At 37.3% G+C, this 20779-nt stretch overlaps 1 protein-coding gene and 1 pseudogene across 1 annotated transcript in view; one reads left to right on the top strand and one right to left on the bottom strand.

The window, feature by feature from the left end:
- Positions 1-20779, top strand: part of LOC147916861 (gastric triacylglycerol lipase-like) — a 121704-nt gene that overhangs the window by 56883 nt on the left and 44042 nt on the right. The gene's annotated exons all lie outside the window — the stretch shown is intronic.
- On the bottom strand, positions 1373-12962 carry LOC101398559 (transcriptional adapter 3-like; annotated as a pseudogene).

The raw sequence follows: 20779 nt of genomic DNA, 5'->3' as shown, positions 1-20779 counted from the left end.
AAAAAAGAATTCAGGAAAAAGTCTGAAGCAGTTTGTAGTGTTTTTGAATTGGATCAGGGAGAAGGGCAAACAGTTAAAAGTATTTTGTGGGAGACTCTATTTTTCCCTTCATAGTGTTTGAGAAAGTTTAAGCAAAGGTTTTTATTAATTTGAAACCCTAATCAACTCTTCTTTTAACTGAAATACCCCTCTAGGACTGAACCATGTGATCTATATTCTTTTACAGTAAAATCTTGGGATTTTAATTTTATTATGGCTTCATAAGTTTATAATGACTTTCCAATACACTTCTCTATGTACAAAAGCATGATTTTGAAAGTGGGAGATGAGTGCTCAGAGCCCATGAACTGACTGGGCACTTGACCTGGTGACAGAAGCTGAATGCCAGCACATTTCATGTCTGCTTCTAGTTACATATTACATATCATTTGCCCTTGCAGTAACTGCTGTTGATGTGATTTGAGGAGGGGAAATTCAATAACTTGATTACCACAAATATCTAAATATATTTTTCTCAAGAATGTCAAGGGATAATTGTATTTTACTTGTAATTATTTCAGTAACCACAACAACCAAATCAGACTAGTCAGAAGGGATGTAGACTGTTTTATAAATTGACCGGGATTTACTGAAGAGCCAAGTTGGACAATGAAAGGTACAGAGTGCTTTTCAGTGTAGACAGACCATGTCTGAAAAGTTAAACTGAGTTGTTGATATCCCACTATGGTTTTTACTTGTACCAAAATTATATATTTACATAATTAAAAAAAACTGAATAGGCGTATAAGACATATCATTCTCCTACCCATTTTCTCACTTCCATTTTCTGCTCCATCAAGACAACTATTTCCATTGTTGGCATTACAAAACCATAAATAATATGATTTTACTGATATTGTCTGATTGATTTTCCACTGTGGAAGATGAGGATTAACTCTCTTGTATCCCCAGCCCCTAGCCCAATCACTTCCATGAGGGTTTTTCCCTATCCCTATCAATTTTTAGTAGACCAATTGTACATTATTAGGATGATGTAAATTATATTCCCAGATAAGCTATGAAGTGTTTTATGATTACCTTTACATTCTTATATAACTTCCTTTTTTCCTTGAAGTTAATAATTGTTCAGTGCTTTTGTTTATTTGTTTCCTTGCTTAGTTTTCTATGCATCTATCACCAAACTCTCCATTATACATTTTCGTTCTCTCTCAGTATGGTCAAGTAAGCTGGGCAGTCCACCAATTTTGTCTTCTGGGAAATATCTCTTCTAGAGTTCTAATATCTCCTACTCAATCCAGGTTTGTTGTTTTCTGAGTTTGCTCCACAGTAATCATTTAAAAATCTCCATTCTCCATTATCCTGGGGGTTTTCTTCACACTGTCTTTTGCAGAATATCCATTTTTCTTGATCTCGTGTCTTCTTTTTTTGTGTTCCCTTTCTCTTGGTAGAGTCCCTTTTTCTGGTAGCTTCCTAGAGAAAGATACATACCAATTAAATTCTTTGAGAGCTTGTGTCTGAAAATGTCTATATTTTAGCCTAACCCCTGATTGATAATTTGACTAGGTATAGACTTAGAATGTAAAACATTTTATGTCAGAATTTGAAGACATTGTTTTATTGTCCTCCAGTTTGCAAAGTTGTTGGTGACACTCTGACCATGTATCCTTTGTATTTTACTTGTATTTGTTTTCCTTCCTGTAAGCTTTTAGTATCTTACCTTTCCTCCTAATTTCTAAAATTTTATAATAACGTGCCTTGATTTGGACTTATTTTTATCCATTTTGCTTCCAATTCAGAGGATTGTTTGCATCTGCAAACTCATGTCATACAGTCTTGGAAATTTTCTTAATGCTTTCTTTGATGATGTCTTCTCTCTTTTATTCTCTCCTTTTTTCCCCTGAAATTTATATTCTGCAAATATAAACTTCTTGTACTGGTCTTCTAATTTTCTAATTTTCCTCTTATTTTTATTATTTCCGTTCTTTGCTTTTTCCCATTCTCCCCTGCTTTTTTGTTTTTTTAATCTTCCATGAATTTATAATGTATGCTATCGCATGATTTCTACAAGTACTTTTTATTGTTATCTGGGCTAATTCCCTTTTCTGGCAATCTTTCCTTGTTTCATGTATAAAATATCTTCTCAACTCAAACATGCTATTAATGATAGTTTTTTCTTTCATTGACCTTCCTTCCTTCATTCATCACCTTCATTGACTTTATTTATTCCAAGTCCCTTTTTATTTATTTATTTATTTTTGGTTTTTTGTATCAGTTCATCTCAGATACTTTCCTCAAATGCTGTTAATCTTTGGCTCTCTGTTTCTATTTAAAGGTAAGACACTAAAAATTTTATTGTAAACTCTGTGTGCTTATAGATGTTTTGTCATTTGATTGTCTCACTGTAAAGTGATCCATTCAACTGGGTTCTATTGTGGGCATATTCTGACTCTGAGTGTCTTTAAGTCTTTTCTTTTGGGATGGTAAGATTCACCAGAAAGGAATATCTCCTGCTAGAAAAATACATTATGGTGTCAGCAGTCCAAAAGCCAAAGAAGGAGGTTTGGAATTTCAAAGCTTAATTCCCTAATTCCAACAGAGTACCCCTTGTTCTCGATCACATCCAGTGATCCCCTTGTCAGAGTTCCTCAGTGTACCCTTGCTCTCAGTCTTTGAACTTCTCTTTTTATTGACTCTCACTCCCAAAATGATTTTATCCATTCTCATGGCTTTAATTATTTCCTTCATGCTGATGACTCCCAAATTTCTGTTTTCAGCTTTGACCTCTCCCCTGAACTTTAGAGTCATATATCCACCTGTATATCTATTTAAAGTTCCAATAGCCATCTCGTATCTTATATCGAAAAGGGAACTCCCTACATGCCACCTCACCCTAGTCAACAGCAAGAAAACCTGGTGTTGCTTGAATCTTCCCACCTCAATTAGTGGCAACTTTGTTCTTCCTTTTGCTCATAAAAACATCTTGGAGTCATCCTTGACTCTTTTTTTTTATATTATACTTTTTGTAATATACTTATATTTCACATTCAATTTGTTCACAAATTATTCCAGCTGAACTTTCAAAATATAACCAGAATCTGGCCAATTTCATGACCTCCACTGCTACCAAACTGGTCTAAGCCATTATTATCTCTCTCCTAGGTTAGTGCAAAATGACCTCCTAACTGATCTCCTTGTTTCCACCACTGCTTCCCTATAACCTGTAAATGTAGCAACCAAAGTGACTGTATCAAAAACATAACCACTTCAGGTCTTTACTTGAAACTTTCCATCTCGCACAGAGTAGAACCAATAGTGATATTTTCTCCAGCTTTATTGAGATATAATTGACGTAGAACATTGTGAAAGTTTAAGGTATACATGTTGATAGGATACACTTGTATATTGCAAAATAATTGCCACCATGAATTAGCTACCACCTCCTTCACATCACGTAATCATCATTTCTCTTTACGGTGAAAACATTTAGGATCTACTTTCTTACCAACTTTAAAGTATATAATACAATATTATTAATTAATAATTATTATTATTAATTATATCACCATGTTATCTGTATGTTAGACCCTCAGAACTGATTCATCTTCTAAGTCGAAGTTTCTACTCTTTGACCCACATCTCCCCATTTCTCCTAATCCCCAGACCATGATAAATACCATTCTATTTTGTTTCTGTGAGTTTGGTCTTTTTAGATTCCACATATAAATGATATCATACAGTATTTGTCTTTCTCTGTCTGATTTATTTTACTTAGCATAATGCCCTCGAGTTTTATCCATGTTGTTGCAATGGCAGGATTTCCTTCTTTCCCATGGCTGAATCATATTCCATTGTATAGATATACCACATCTTCTCTATCTTTTCATCCATTGATGGACAATTAGTTGTTTCCACATTTTGGCTGTTGTGAATAATGCTGCAGTAAACATGGGAGTACAGATATCTCTTGGATATTCTGATTTCATTTCCTTTGGATATGTACCCAGAAGTGAGATTGCTGGATCATATGGTAGCTCCTTTTTAATTTTTTCAGGAATCTTCATTGTGTTTTCCATAGTAGCTGAAACATTTCATATTCCTATCAACAGTGCACAAGGATTCCTCTTTCTCCACATCCTCATCAAAACTTGTTATCTCTTGTCTTTTTGATGAAAGCCATTATGACAGTTATGAGGTGATATCTCATTGTAGTTTTGATTTGTATTTCTCTAATAATTAATGATGAACGTCTTTTCACATGCCTGTTGGCCATCTGGATATCTTCTTTGGAAAAATGTCTGTTCATATCCTTTCCCCATTTTTTGATTGGGTTGTTCGTCTTTTTGTTATTGAGTTGTATGAGTTCTTTATATATTTTGTAAATTAACCCCTTGTCAGATATATGATTTGCAAATATTTTCTCCCAGTTGGTGGGTTGTCTTTTTGTTTTGTTCTTGGTTTACTTTGCCTTGCAGAAGCTTTTTAGTCTGATGTAATCCCATTTGTGTATTTTTTCTTTTATTTCCCTTGCCTGAGTAGACATAGTATTCAAAAAATACTGCTAAGACCGATGTCAAAGAGTGTACTGCCTATCTGTTCTTCTAGGAGTTTTATGGTTTCTGATCTTACATTCAAGTCCATAATCCATTTTGAGTTAATTTTTGTGTATGGCACATGATAATGGTCTACTTTCATTCATTTGCATATGTCTGTCCAGTTTTCACAATACCATTTATTGAAGAGACCATTGTATCTCCTTGGCTACTTTGTTGAAGATCAGCAGTCCACAGATGTGTGGTTTTATTTCTGGGCTTTTAATTTTGTTCCATTGATCTGCTTGTCTGTTTTTCTGCCAATACCATGCTGTTCTGATTACTATAGCTTTGTAGTATATTTTGAATTCAGGGAGTGTGAGAACTCCCACTTTGTTCTTTTTTCTCAGGCTTGCTTTGGCTATTTGGAGATTTTTGTTGTTCCAAATAAATTTTAGGATTCTTTGTTTTATTTCTGTGAAAAATGTCATTGGGTTTCTGATTGGGATTGCATTGAATCTGTAGATTACTTTAGGTTATATGGACATTTTAACTATATTTATTCCTCCAATCCATGAGCATGGAATATATTTCCATTTGTTTTTATCTTCTTTGATTTATTTCAATAATGTCTTAAAGTTTTCTGTATATAGTTCTTTCACCTCCTGGGTTAAATTTGTTCTGTTTATTTTATTCTTTTTGTTGCGATTGTAAATGGGATTGTATTCTTGATTTCTCTTTCTACTGTTTCATTGTTAGTATACAGAAACAGAACAGATTTTTATATGCTGATTTTGTACCCTGTAACTTTACTGTATTCGTTGATTATTTCTAATAGTTTTTTGGTGGACTCTTTAGGGTTTCTATGTATAGAATCATGTCATCTGCAAATAGTTACAGTTTTACTTCTTGCTTTCCAATTTGGATCCCTTTTATTTATTTTTCTTGTGTAATTGGTCTGGATAAAACTTCCAGTATTATGTTAAATAAGAGTGGCAAGAGTGGACATCCTTGTCTTGTTCTTGATCTCAAGGAATACCTTACAGTTTTTCACTGTTAAATATAATGTTGGTGTGAGTTTGTCATATCTGGCCTTTATTATATTGAGGTACTTTTCTTCTATACGCATTTTATTGAGAGTTTTTATCCTAAATGGATGTTGGATCTTGTCAAATGCTTTCTCTTAGTCTATTGAGATGCTTGTGTGATTTGTATCCTTCATTTTGTTAATGTGGTGTATCACATTGATTAATTTGTGGATGTTGAACCGTCCTTACATCCCTGGAATAAATCCCACTTGATCGTGGTGTATGATCCTTTTAAAGTATTGTATTATTCAGCTTGTTAATATTTTGTTGCGGAATTTTCCATATATGTTCATCAGTGATATTAGCCCGTAATTTTCCTTTCTTGTGTTTCCCTGTCTGGTTTTGGTATCGGTAATATTGGCCTCTTAAATAAGTTAGGAAGTGTCATGCTCTCTTGAATTTTTCAGAAAAGTTTGAGAAGGTTAGGTATTAAATCTTCTTTGACTGTCTGGTAGAATTTGCCAAAATAGCTGTTTGATCTTAGAGTTTTGTTTTTTGGGAGGATTTTGGTTACTGTTTCAATCTCTTTACTTGTGATTGATGTATTCAGATTCTCTATTTCTTCTTGATTCAGTTTTAGAGGTTGATTCTAAGAATTTATCCGTTTCTTCTAGATTATCCAATTTGTTGGTGTATAGCTTTTCATAGTATTCTCTTATAATCCTTTATATTTCTGTGGTGTCTGTTGTAATTTCTCCTCTTTGATTTCTGATTTTATTTATTTGAATCTCCTCTCTTTTTTTCTTTGTGAGTCTAGCTAAAGGTTTGTCAATTTTGTTTATCTTTTCAAAGAACCAGCTCTGAGTTTCATTGATCTTTTCAATGGTTTTTTAGACTCTATTTTCTTTATTTCTGCTCTGATTCTTATTATTCTTATTATTTCTGTCCTTCTACTGACTTTGGACTTTGTTCTTCTATTTCTAGTTCTTTTAGGTACACTGTAAGATTGTTTATTGGAGATTTTTCTTGTTTGTTGAGATAGGCCTATAGTACTATAAAATTCCCTCTTAGTACTGCTTTTGCTGCATTCCGTAAGTTTTTGGTGTGTGGTGATTTCATTTTCATTTGTCTCCAGGTACTTTTTTGGTTTCTATTTTGATTTCTTCATTGATCCAATGGTTTTTCAGTAGCAAGTTATTTAGACTCCACATATTTGTGACTTTCCCAGCTTTTTTCTTAGAGTTGATTTCTAGTTTCATAGTATTGTGATTGGATAAGATGCTTGATATGATTTCAAGCTTCTTAAATTTATTGAGGCTTGCTTTTTTTCCCCAGCATATTGTCTATTTTTGAGAATGTTCCACGTGCACTTGAGAAGAATGTGTATTCTGCTGTTTTTGTGCAGAATGTTACATATATGTGTGTATATATATATATATAAAAGTCCATCTAGTCTAGTGTTTCATTTAATGCCATTGTTTCCTTGTTGACTTTCTGTCTGGATGATCTATCCAATGGAATAAAGGGGGTGTTAAAGTTCCCTACTATTATTGTGTTGCTAGCAGTTTCTCCCTTTAAATCTGTTACTGGTTGCCTTATATACTTTCGTGCTCCTGTTTTAGGGGCATATATATTAAAAAGTGTTATGTCTTCTTGGTGGAATGTCCCTTTTATCATTATATAATTCTCATCTTTGTCTCATGTCATCTTTTTTGTTTTGAAGTCTATTTTGTCTGATACAAGTATGGCTACCTCTGCTTTCTTTTTCTTGCCATTTGCTTAGAGTGTCATCTTCCATCCATTCATTCTGGGCCTATGTTTGTCTTTAGAGCTGAGATGTGTTTCCTGGAGGCAGCATATTGTTGAGTCTAGTTTTTTAATCCAGCCAGCCACTCTATGTCTTTTGATCCGTGAATTCAACCCATTTACATTTAGAATGATTATTGATATATGAGGGCTTAATACTGCGATTTTATCTTTTGTTTTCTGGGCGTTCTATGTTTCCATTCTTTCTTTTTTTATGTGTTTCTGTCTGCCATTTCAGTTTGGTGGTTTTTTGTGATGTCTTTCTCAGTTTTCTCTTTATTTATGGTTTGTGACTCTGCTCTGATTTTTTGTTTTGTGGTTACCATGAAGTTTGTATAAAATATCTCATAGATGAGATATTCCTTTTTCTACTGATAGCCTCTTATCTCCATTATCTTATGCAGTTTCCATCCTTTTCCTCTTTCTCTTCTATGTTTTTGCTATGACAAATTATTCTCTTTCATGTTGTGAGTTTGTGACAAATTGAAGTTGTTATACTGATTTTTGATGCTTCCTTTCCCTTTATCCTTTATGTTATAATTAAGTGTTTACTACCCTATTCTGATAGAGAGCTGCAATTTTCTATCTATCTCCTTGCTCAAAGCTTTGTAAACCTTTGCCTTTTTGTTTCAGATAGGACAGCTCCTTTCAACATTTCTTGTAAATCTGTTCTAGTGGCTATGAACTCCCTCAGATTTTGTTTTTCTGGGAAAGCTTTTATTTCTCCATCATATCTGAAGGATAATTTTGCTGGATAGAGTATTTGGGCTGATAATATTCATCTTTCAGTATTTTGACTATATCATTCCACTCTCTCCTAGACTTTAGGGTTTCTGCTGAGAAATCTGCTAAAAGACTGATGAGAGTTCCTTTGTAGATTACTTTATTCTCTCTTTCCACTCTTAATACTTTGTCTTTGTCTTTTGACAGTTTTAATATTGTATGCCTTGGAGGAGGTCTTTTTGCACTGAGGTAATTAAGAATTCTATTAGCTTCATGTACTTTTATGCCCAGTTTCTTCCCCAGGTTTGGGAAGTTCTCAGCTATTATTTCTTTGAATAATCCCTCTGCCCCTTTCTCCCTCCCTTCTCTTTCTGGGATACCTATGATTGTTATGTTACTTTTCCTAATTGAGTTGGATATTTCTCAAAGAGTTTCTTCATTTTTTAAAAATCTTAGTTCTCTCCCCTTCTGCACCTAGATCATTTCTAGGTTTCTATCTTTGAGCTCACTAATTGTGTCATCCATATGGTCTGCTCTATTTTTTTTTTTGGTGAGGAAGATTCTCTCTGAGCTAACATCTGTTGCCAAGCTTCCTCTTTTTTTTTTTTTTTTTCTGCTTGAGGATGATTAGAATTGAGTTAACATCTGGGCCAGTCTTCCCCTATTTTGTATGTGGGTCGCCACCACAGCGTGGCTTGAGGAATAGTGTAGGTCTGCGCCTGGGATCCGAACCCATGCTGCTGAAGCAGAGCATGCCAGACTTAACCACTATGCCACAGGGCCAGCCCCTACCTAGTCTGTTCTATTTTTAATTCTTTCTACATTGTTTTTCATCTCATCAACTGTGTTATTCATCTCCAAAATTTCTGGTTTTTTTTTTTTATATTTTCAATCTCTTTGGTGAAGTACTCCTTCTGTTTGTTAATTTTATTCTTGAGCTTATTGAACTGTTGTTCTGAGTTTTCTTGTAACTCACTGAGTTTCTTTATGACAGGTATTTTTAATTCTCTGTCAGTTATATTGTAATCTTCTATGACTTCAAGTCTGGTTTCTGGAGAGTTGTCATTCTCTTTCTGTTCTGCTGTTTTACTATAGTTCTTCATGGTGTTTGATGAATTGATCCTCTGCTGGTGCATTTGTGGTACTACCCACCTTTCTTATTTGGGTACAGCTTTGGTTATTTTGGTCCTGAGCTGCTTCTGGTTTGAGAGTCTGCACTTTCCACTCTCCATTGCCTCTGCTAGAGGCATTGTCAGTGGCCTTCTTTTACCACTTGTGCCTCTGAGGTTGCTGATGCCTTGCTGTTTTTGATGTCATTGTTGTCTCAGGTGTCACCACCAGGGTCTTCAGGCCATGAGCACTTCTGCTGCTTCTGGGGTTGCCCGGGTCTCATGTTCCCCCACTGGCTCTCTGTGGGCTCTGCATGGGCTTGAATGCTGCTGCCCCATGCACCACCTCTGCTGTTGCCCCAAGGTTGTCTGGGGGTGCTGGTTGCACTGCTGCCAGGGATGCTGGGTTCATAGGTGGTTCTGTTGCTGCCAGGGGTCTAGCAACCAGAAGATTTGTATGCAGCCCCTGCTGCTCGTGGAGCTGGTGTGGGGGGTTCTGCCACTGGGGTCTGGGTCGCCAGTTCTGCTGTAGTTCCTGACGTCTCTGGTCACGGGTTCCACTTGCCACCACTGGGGGGTGGGGAGCAGGGGCTAAGCAGGGAGAGGTTGTGGAACCTGCTCCGTCGTGCAGCCTTTGGTCTCTGGCACTAGCCAGTGTATTTTTAAAACTCAGATCAGGGCGCCCTGACCCAGCTGGGAGAATCTGAGTTTTGTATACTATCCCCACTGTCGGAAAGACCTGGCCACTGCCAGGGAGGGGAGGGAAGGGAGTGCACATGCTGAATCCACTGAGAGAGAGGCAGGTGGCAAACTGCACCTGTTTTCTCTGTCCCAACACTGACTGTTCACAGGCATGTGGGCTGGATCCACTGGGAGACAGACAGTGAGCAAGCTGCTCCTGTTTTTCTGTTCCTGCTGCGTCTTCTCACAGTCATGCTAGCCACAGCTCCCACTGTCTCCGTTCCACTTGCAGTTGTGTGAGCTGCAGCATCAGTTGTTTCCATTCTGGGCCCTGAATTGCTGCTGCTGGGGGAGGGAGACGGGGCTGCTCCCCTAGTTCCTCTGTCTCCTAGGGGTCCAGTCCACCTTCAGATGTATAGATTCATGGATCTCTTATGCGTCCTTTTGTGCTGCATAGGGAATCTTGTGTTGATCAATGGATGTCCGATTGGATGTACTTAGGAAAGACAAAGGGAACAAGTCAGTCCACATTGATGCTGATGTCACTCTCTTGAGTTAAGTTTTGTGAGTGGTATAAGGCAGGGGTCCAGTTTCATTCTTTTGTATGTAAATATCCAGTTTTCCCATCACCATTTCTTGAAGAAACTATCCTTTCCCCACTGAGTATTCTTGGCTCCCTTGTCAAATATTAGTTGACTGTATATGTGAGGGCTTATTTCTGGGCTCTTGATTCTGTTGCATTGATCTATGTGTCTATTTTTTTTGCCAGGGTTGTGCTGTTTCTGTGGCTATAACTTTGTAGCATAGTTTGAAATCAGGAAGTGTGATGCCTCCAGCTTTGTTTTTATTTCTTAGAATTGCTTTCACTATTCCAGGTCTTATGGTTACATAAAAATTTTAGGACAGTTTTTTTAATTTCTGTGAAAAATGCCATTAGAATTTTTATAGGGATTGCGCTGAATCTATAGATGGTTTTACCATAGAGTTTTTAATGACCTAAATCATGCTGCATGACCTTGCCTCTAGTTCCCTCTCTGATCTTACTTCTGATTCTTCCCCACTGACTCAGGCTATTCAAGTTACACTGGCCATCTAGTGTCCTCATCTACTCCAGCTATGCCTCTACCTCACGGCTTTGCCCTGGTTCAGGCTTCTCAAGGTCTTGTCCCTGGATCCATATTGTCAGCATCATCTGGGAACTTGTTAGAAAAGCAAATACTTGGGTCCACTTTAGACCTACTGAACAAGGAACTCTGTGGATGGGGTTCAGAATTCTGTGTTTAACAAATCCTCCAGGTGATCTTGATGCAGGCTAAAGTTTGAGAACTGCTGCCCTAGTTATTCCCTCTGCCTAAAATACTTCTTCCCCAGTGCCTTAGGAAGAATAAAGTGCCTTAAGAAAATAAAGCTTGAGACACGGAGTCTTATCTAACCAATTTGTTGAGGCTGTGCTCACAGGCAAAATCTGTAAGGGAAGAACAAGGAAGGGGATGAATAAAGGGAGGGGATATGGGAGTAGGGGATGGTGATGAAGGGGAAGAGGAAGGCCCTGAAAAGAAGCCACAGTCATTGTGGAGACCAAGCAGAGTCTGGGGACTGGGCCAGCAGGGCCTCCGTGTCCTGGCTGCACAGAGCTAGGCCAAAAGACCTCAAGAAAGGCCACAGTCCTCTAGACTTTTTGCCATCTGACAGGGCAGCCACAGGCTGTGGCTTCTGGCAGCCTTAGGAAACAGGTTTTCCTTCCCCCCACCCCCCCCCGCCCCGCCTCTTCTCCTCTCTTATGCCAGAGAGGAGGCAGCCTGAGGCAGGAGTGCAGGCTATACATGCGCAGCTCTGGGTTGTTCCAGTGCTCCTTCAGAGTCTTTCAGGCCTGGTTCATCTTGGTGGGGGAGTCAGCTTCCTTCATGGGGCAGCCATGATCCTGTGAAAGGCATCTACAACCTCGGAGTCTGCCCTGTGGACTTGTGGCCTCAGCTTCTGCCACTCACCTCTTCCTTTGCAGCCTCAGTAGGTCAGGCTTCTCAGCGGTTGTGGGTGCTCAGGGTCTGATTCAGCAGGCCTGCCATTTGTGCAGCTCAGCGATGATCTTATCCTCTGGGTCCTCTGTGGTCCTGAGACTCCAGCAGGCCCTGGTAGATCAGCTCCTCCTTGATGTGTCTCTCCTGGAACTTGATATGTGGTACAGGGAACGGCGTGTTATGATTGTGGGGAGAGGTGCTGGCAGCCCAGTTCCAGATTCTTTCCCTGATGTGTCAGGAATATGAGAGCCTTCCTTAGGGTAAACAACATTTCCCTCCACCCAGGCCTGCAGGAGGCATTGCATCAGGGTGCCAAAAGAGCACCAGTCTTCTAGCTGCTTGTGCTGGGCCTCAGACTTCTTCAGCAGGGCATGCACATCTTTAGTGTCTAGTTTACTCAATGGCCCCACTTCCTTCTTGTCAGCCACTGGGTGGGCCCATTCTTTTCCTCTAGCAGGTCCTCCAGTGCCCAGCACTTGGATATGAGTTTCCATAGATGTGAGATCCCCTAAAGTTCAGCCTCATCTTTCGGATATTTCAGTAGCTTCTGTGGCACGTACATCTCTTTGCTAGTGATATCAGCACAGTGAGGCTCTACTTAAGCCTAGAATCTATTGGGGGTGTCATTCTTGGATATCCATGGCATACGAATGGAATCATCAGTAAGTTCATATTCTTGGATCCTGGACTGAAGGTTTTTGGATTAGAGCTATCCATGGCGGAGGCCAGGCCCAGGTCCCACCTTCCCATCCAGTTTCTGCTTCTTGGGTTTCCCATGCTGGGGGAAGCTGAAAGCTCATGGCCTCCACCTAGTTTCAGGCCGTAACAGCCACCTTTCTTATCCTGCCAGTCTGTCAGTATCTGGGTTTCCACCTCCAGCACCTGGAGGGCTCAACTGGCAGAAGGGAACAGAGTCTCAAGCTCCAGTGGCAGAATGTCCTGCTCCTTGATGCAGATGCCATCATCTGTGGAGTGGGCCAGCACTGCCCTGTAGCCAGCACACACCTTAAGGTGGTCCACAGACTTGAAGTTGTGGAATTGCAAGGGGCAGTCCTTCAGCCCACTCATGGCCTAGCATAAAATACCCTGTAGAGCTTCCCATGGTGCCGTGAGGATTAAGAGATGATGCCCATCAAAAGCTAAGCTCGGTGCTTATATATTATAACAGGAGGACAGTTATAATATGTGGATTCATCAGTGGGATGCCTCAACGCCCCACCTTCAGGGTCTCTGTCCTTAACAGCCTATATTCAGGGTCCCCATCCTCTAGGACCCTCAAGCCCTGGTTCCCATTACCTCCTCATTGTGTTCTCCTATGACCAGGGACCTTATACCTCAGGAGCAGCTCTTCTCCCTATCATTTAATTCTTAATATGAGAACTGTAGTCCAGATGTCCTGGAAACTGCACTAATGGACAAAACCTGAAACAACTTGTTCTAGCTGAGGATATAAAGAGACAAGTTAAAGGCAGAAAATTATGACAATGCCAAAAAGGAATCTGAGCTTTGTGTTTGTAAGCACATGTAGGCTGTACAGGAATACGTCAGAGAGAGAGAGAGAACCAGTGCTCATAGAATCCAAGATGCTAGAGCTCTAAGAGATCTTAGACACTATTCTCCTTCATTTTACACATGACAAAATTGAGTCCAGAGAGATTATATGTATTCTTTTGTTTTTAGTAAATACTTGTGGAATTAAGCACTCAAAGATGTAGAAATAAAAAGAAACCTTTAAGAAATCAACCTTGTTTCACAGTCCTCTGCAATTATTGCAAAAATTAGTGTGAAGAGAAAGTATAGCTTACTTTAATGGATTAATTAGGTATAATTTAAATTAATTCTATAGTAGAACAGTTGATCTGTGCAATTTAAAAGAACTTTCACTGTTTTGAAATGGTCATCTTTGCTTCAATCTTCCTTGTCAGTGATTATATCAATGTCATTTTATCTATTTCCTATATATAAATATTTGTGTGGCTTATTCTTAAAAATAAACTTTTATTTAAATTTCTAAGCAACCATTATTGGTTGCTTAGAACCATTCTAAGAACCATTATTGGTTCATGCTTAAAAATCCAACATGGCGAATCAAGTATGGCATGTGTACTCATGTCACAAGGCTGAGCATCTGGTATACTCTAACCTTGGATTTCTAACTCCTCTTAGAAAACCTTTCCTCCCCCTCAGATTCACCTTGCGTTCATCCAAAGTTCTGAAGTTCACTTGCTCTTTCTTTGAACCTCTGGATTGGGCTATATTTATATCACTCAAATTGTCACTGTCCTCACAATTTTCTAAAGATTTCTGAAAGAGATATTACTTAAAAGCACTGTAAAATGTATATTCTCTTTGTATTGTTGCTAAAACTGCATGTGAATTTACAATTATCTCAAAAAAGTTTAATTGAAAATTTATATATACACACTATTTTATAAAGAGAAATTTAAAATACTCTTGTCTCTTTATCAACTGGTATACTTTAATAGAAAACACAAACACTTAGATCCATGACAGTGTTTCTTTTCTTTCCTAAAAAATTACAGTTGATTCCTGTTATTCGAGGTAGTGATGTTCTATAAAGTCAACAAAAACACTGAATTAGCAAATACTGAATTCACTGTTCTTAGGGGGAGGTAGATTTATGTTCCTGTGAGCCTCTGGCCACAACATTTTCATCAAATAAGCAATACGTAACCTTGTTTTATGTGTGTGTCTGCTTAAAAACATCTCGTTTAATATACAGTGTTGATTCATTAACGTTGAACTCACGGCCAACAGCACGATAACTCACGTCTCAGTGAAGCTTCTCTAGCACATGCTTTTCTCCATAAGGCACATCACAGCTTTCTTGTTCTCAGAAACACTAGACAGCACTTCACCATATGACTGAGGGCCGTTTTAAACAGCAAAATCATCAACAAAAAGCACAAAAATGTGAAAAATATGGCACTAAAGTGATTTTGAAAAAAATATTGTTTACAACATGAGAGCTGACAAGGCAGAGTGTCACCTTGTTTGCAGCTGAGAACGTGCACAACTGGCCACTCTAGTTTTTCGCTGCCCTCTGCATGTCCACGAATGACTATAAAAGCACCGTATTGAGTCTGGTGTTACAAATAAATTTTAGCAGGCAGGCAAATTCGCAAATATGGAGTCTGGGTATAATGAGGATTGACTGTAGTTCCTAGCTGTCTAGATTTTTCTTTTTTCCGTGTTAATATATTCAACCTTAAGCCATTTACTGACATCTGATAATGTATATAATACTATTTTATGTACTATTGGTTCAGTTTGCAGAATTGGTTCTTTTTAGGAACAGCCCATAAACCTTTTCTTTCAACGGCATTGCTATATCAATACCTATTCAGTTCCAAAATTATATTCTATCTAAAAAAATAAAATCCTGACTTGAAGTCTTTTTACTGCTGGGCTTCTGCATCCTCCTTGGACATGCTGCTTAGCTGTCTCTATGCCATATTTGAGTGGTCCTCTGAAAGCCACCCTTGCTTTGCTCAGGACAGGTTTCTCAGGTTCTTTAGATCTAGGCTTTTTGTAAAGCTGTGAAGTAAAATGCAACTTAGAACTCATGAGTCAGTTTGTGCCAGTTGCAGTCTTCAAGTTAAAATATACTAATATTAAACTGAGCAATAATGCCACATCACCTCAAAGGATAATTGCAGTGATGAAAAAATAGCTACTACTTATTGAGCCTTCATTGTGAGTGCCAAGACTTTTACACAAATACATTATTTCAGTTAATCTTCTCACAATCCTATGAGGCAGAAATTTTTATTCATGTATTTGAACCAGTATTCAAGAGCACTACAATGGGGGCTAGCCCCGGTGGTCTTGTAGTTAAGTTCAGTGTGCTCCACTTGGGTGGCCTGGGTTTGGTTCTCGGCACGGCCCTATACCACTCATCAGTGGCCATTCTATGGTGGCAGCTCACATACAAAATAGAGGAAGATTGGCAACAGATGTTAGCTCAGGGTGAATCTTCCTCAGAAAAAAATAAAAAATAAAAAAAGAAGAGCACTGCAATGGATGATGGAACCAAGGGGATCTGGATTTCAATCCTTTCTCAGCCATTTATTTCCACTTTGTCTTTTGATGGGTTACTTGATCTCCGTAGTTCTCAGAGTTATAATTTATAAGGGCATAATAAAGATTAGTAATAAAAGCTACAAAAGATCCTATGTACAGCAATGACTCAACAAACGTGTGTATGTTTGCACACAAACCTGTATGTTATGTTTGTGGCTTGTGGGTTTGAGGTAGGAGTGGTGTGTTCCTAGTATCACTATTCTCTATTTCCCTCTGGTAACTCTGCCTGGGGAATTTTTATGCCAGGGGAAAATAGACAAATTGAATGACATACCAGTTTTATTTATAGCTGGGGATTCCTCTGTGTATTTGCATGTAGCGGCTCTTTAGTAATTTTCATTGCTCTAGGAGAGTATTCCATCGTGAGAACAAACTACAACCTATTTATCCATTTTATTGTTGGTATGTTTAGACCATTGATGTTCCGTGATTATTGATATAGTTGCATATATATATAAGCATACATAATCAAATACATTGTTTCTATTATTATTTTGAACAAACTGTTATCTGTTAGATCAATTAAAAATAAGAAAAACGTTTTTATTTTACCTTCACTTATTCCGTCTTTGATGCTCCTCCTTTCCTTATGTAGATCTGAGTTGCTAACCTATATTATTTTCCTTTTCTCTAAATTCAAAGATCTTCAAATGTGAATGTGAATGTTTGCAATATTCCATCATACTTTAATGCCTTTCCCATAATCATCATAAGCATTACAAAAACATTTAGGAAGTTCATAACAACATGCCTGTTACCATTTGTCTATTCCAAAAACCACATACTAGAAATACAAAGAAATTTTCACTTTTATTGAAACTACTTTTGTTTATGAGGCAGTACTATCACGTTCTCCATTGTTTTTATGTATCTTCATTAATTTACATGCATTCCTTATTCACCACATAGCTATGCAAGTCTTCCAGATCACTCATTTCATCATCACTGAATTGTAAGTACTGTGCCACGGTGCTATGGAGCTAGGGATCATTGTTTGAGGAGAATCGTGCATCACATTGCTCACACCAGTAGAAATGGTCACTAAAATGAGTGCCTGTGATGTTCTGGCTGGTCACCCTCTTTGTGTAGTCTTACATGTTCAGCCAAAAGCAGATTTGCTGCCTTACATCACAAAAAAAATACTGTTGTTGATCTTAAAGTTCACATTTCTGGAGCTCACTGCTATTAGCTCTCAGTAAAGTCCATTTCTTCTTGGCAAATCCACTCAAATATTGAATCTTGTCATTAACTGTACAAAGTTTAGCCCATGCTGTCTCATTAAGATGGTCTTGAAGATTCTCAAATGAATAGTTTTCTATCTCTATATTGTAATCATTAGAAACAGCTTGCGTTTCTGCAGCAAGTAGAACATTTTCAGCAGTGTGACCTTCCTTAGGACTCTTCTTTTGAGATTGTTGGTTGACTGACTCAGGAAGTCATTCCTTTCATGACAAAATTCAATATGAGCAGATTTTTCTGTAGAAAAGGTAGTGTTGTCTAGAATTCCAAGTTCCAGAATATAAACTAGGTAGTTCTGATATGTTTCTGGCCTTGATTCCAGAGTCAATTAATGTCTCTGATGAGAATGTTCATCTCTGTTGTTAAAATATTTTCAGTCTGGCTGTATCATAGACAGATGCTATGACAACAATATGATAAAATTCTGTTGAATCTATTTGCAGTTTTACTTATTTCAGAAGAATCTGAGTAATGAGATTACAAAATCTTTCTTTCCATTTCAACCATGTTTATTCATATATTTTAAATTTGCATGAATTTTAATACTGGAATGAGAAAAAATGAATCATAGGAAATTTTTCATGTATTTCTACCTAGCTGAACAAATCTAAAATTTAATTCTTAATCTCTATTTCTTACTTCTGCCATTGGATACCAACATTTTACAAGTAACAAAGATTCATCATTGATATATACTTTTCTTTATTTCTTATCACACCCAACTTCTTTTCGAGATTAAAAAAATAATGAATATATTTTATATTTGGTCTTTCCTTTCTATTTTTCTCGACATGGACTTATTCCAAAGTGTTATAACATACTATGACAGTAAACTCCTTAATTGTCTGTTAGGCTCCAACTGCATCTTCACATTGATCCCAAATTAATCTTTTAATATCTTTCTCCAATTTTATCACTCCCCTGTTCAAAATCTTTCATCAGCTTTCTGCTATCCTAAGAATAGAGTTGTAGAATTTCAGTATTTCTCTCTTTCATTCAAAAACAAGATTGTAGATCAAGAGCCTACTGTATCAAGAGACTACTATAATGCAAGACGTTCTCCTTTCCTAAGTACTCTAGCCAAAAAGGGTTCTCTCTCTTATTAGATCCTATTGTAATTGTAACTTGGGATAAACACCTGGGCCTGGAAGTATTAACTGCTTTATATTGCTGTGTATGCTATTTGCCATCTTTTGTGTGCAATTCCCTTCTTGAGGACATGACATAATAGATGTATTTTAAATCCCAAATAGTGCTCCACATGAACCAGTTATATAGGAGATGGTCTGTATTTTTTCATTATTTATAGCCTGCTCCATTCCACAATCATTTGGGGAGGCAAAGATAATTGTTGCTAATTGAACTGCATCATCCAAATTCCAGAGTGAGCCCATGAGCTCTTTGAAATGGGAAGATCTTCCCCAAAGTTGATGTTGGTAGTCTAGGTTGATATTGACTTTCCTGAATTGTTACCCCGGCCCCCACATCGACACAGAGACAGTGTGTTTCAACCACTTTTCTATATAACCAGCCCCAGGCACTTATTAAATACTGTTAGCCTACATTCAATAAATCATTTTAAACTGAGAAAAGAATACTCAATAAAATGAATGTTCTTCTATGGACATGAAATCAACATCCTGAGGTGTTTCTCTGCATCTTCTTATATGTAATTATTCTCTGTAAGTGGGAAGTAGAAATGTTTCGTTCCTTTGAAACTTAATTGACTTAATAGACTCAGCTGGCATATGACCAAAGATATCGATACCTGATGTCAGCTGGATGCTTAATGAACATCTCCAATGGTAGTCATGTGGAAATATTAGAGGAGAGGCGATTCATTTAAATGAAGCATAGTGATCATAAATATAGGATGGGCAGAAAATCTTTAAAGGAGTGATTGACCTGTTATATATCTTTTTTCCTGTGAGGAGAAAAGAGCTTCTCAGAGTTTAACCAGATGTTTTTCTCCCCTATATGTATATATAAAGGAGTGATATATTTTCAAGTTTTTTGTTGGGAAATAAGTTTTGTGTTCATTTTATTTCACATCCTTTAGCACCTATGATGATCTATTGATAATCAATTGAAATTACATAATATTTTATTTAAGTTGCCCCAAATCTCTATAAGGTCAACAGTAAGTAATTAAGATTCTGGTTTTAGAGACAAAAGGAAACCAGAGCTAACATTTTAAGTGAATCTTTCAAATTCACACACATCACAACTGGTAAAGCTTATATAACCCAGGTATTTGATTCTCCATAAGTTTTCTTTACACTTATTTTATTGTCGAGATTATTTCAGATAAATTATTAAGGGTGTTTCCATATATGCGTCTAAAATGGTGTATATTTACAAAACAGAACTAAATATTCCCAAATTCCTTTCTTATTTTCTGAACCATTATTGAGATTAATGTAAGTAATGAAATTCCAAATTGAAAGTTTACATAAATGTTATTAATAATGTAAAAAAATCACTTGGGGAATCACCCATGAGCCTTCCCCCTGTGGGGTTCTGCTCTCCTCTAGCATTCCCATTCTGCCTGTGGACGACACACATATTCACTTTCTGATTTAACAGTTAAGTAGTACATATCTAGCTGGTAATGGAAGCCTGTTTGGGAAGTGTTAATAATTCTAAAAAACAATTTGAAAACTTGTATTTGTTTACATTTTTACCTATTGGCACTAAAAACATTAGAAGATAAGAAGAAGTAATATATGTAATTTTTCTTCTCCTAAATCACCCTCTCGCCATCTTTTCCTTTAATTTAAATGAGCTACTTAACTCTCAACTTTGGTCCATCAGTTCTTGGGGAAGGAGAAGGGAAGAGGAAAAGGAGAAAAGGGAAAGAAAAAAAAAAGAAGGTCACAGGATGTTGAGATGAAGGCAAACTAAATTAAGAAGAAAGGAATAGCTTATAATCCCTCATTCAGGAGGAAGAGGAGAAAAGACGCTGTCCCACTGCTTAAGATATCCTTGCACAATTGAACATGTTTTTCTATCTCCTGCTTTGGAGAAGTGCCCTCCTATTTAAGAATGAAATTCAGAAACATCTTTGGAGGATATTTACATGTTTGGTCTTCCCAGAAAAAAACTGTGCCTGTGTGTGTATATCCACAAATCAAACAAACAAAATTCAGAATCTGACATATGTACCAAGTCAAGCAAAATAAAAGATTATGGAAAGTATACAAAATTGCAAAGATAAGATCTCCTATCTCAAACAATTTTTTTCTGTTATCTTTGTACCATCTGATCTTAGATTCTAGGATTATAGGAAAACTGAAAGGTCAGAGCAAGTGTGACTATTATTGAGATCAAGTGTCCTTCATCCAAACTGTGCATCTTGATATGTCAACGCAATGCATTATATAGACATCAACTTTTCTTTCTCCATAATATCTGTACTTTGTGAAGAGACAAAGAATTGCACTGAAATAAGAAATGAAAGAGGGACCACAAATCCTAACCTTATAGAAATGAAAAGGATTATAAAGGAATACTGTGAACAGTTGTATACCAATAAATTAGAT

This window comes from Ceratotherium simum, chromosome 6 (assembly GCF_057802395.1).
Source record: "Ceratotherium simum simum isolate JZ-2026a chromosome 6, ASM5780239v1, whole genome shotgun sequence".
Lineage (NCBI taxonomy): Eukaryota > Metazoa > Chordata > Mammalia > Perissodactyla > Rhinocerotidae > Ceratotherium > Ceratotherium simum.
Note: the sequence above shows the minus strand (reverse complement) of the source record. Positions and strands in the feature narration are given on the sequence as shown.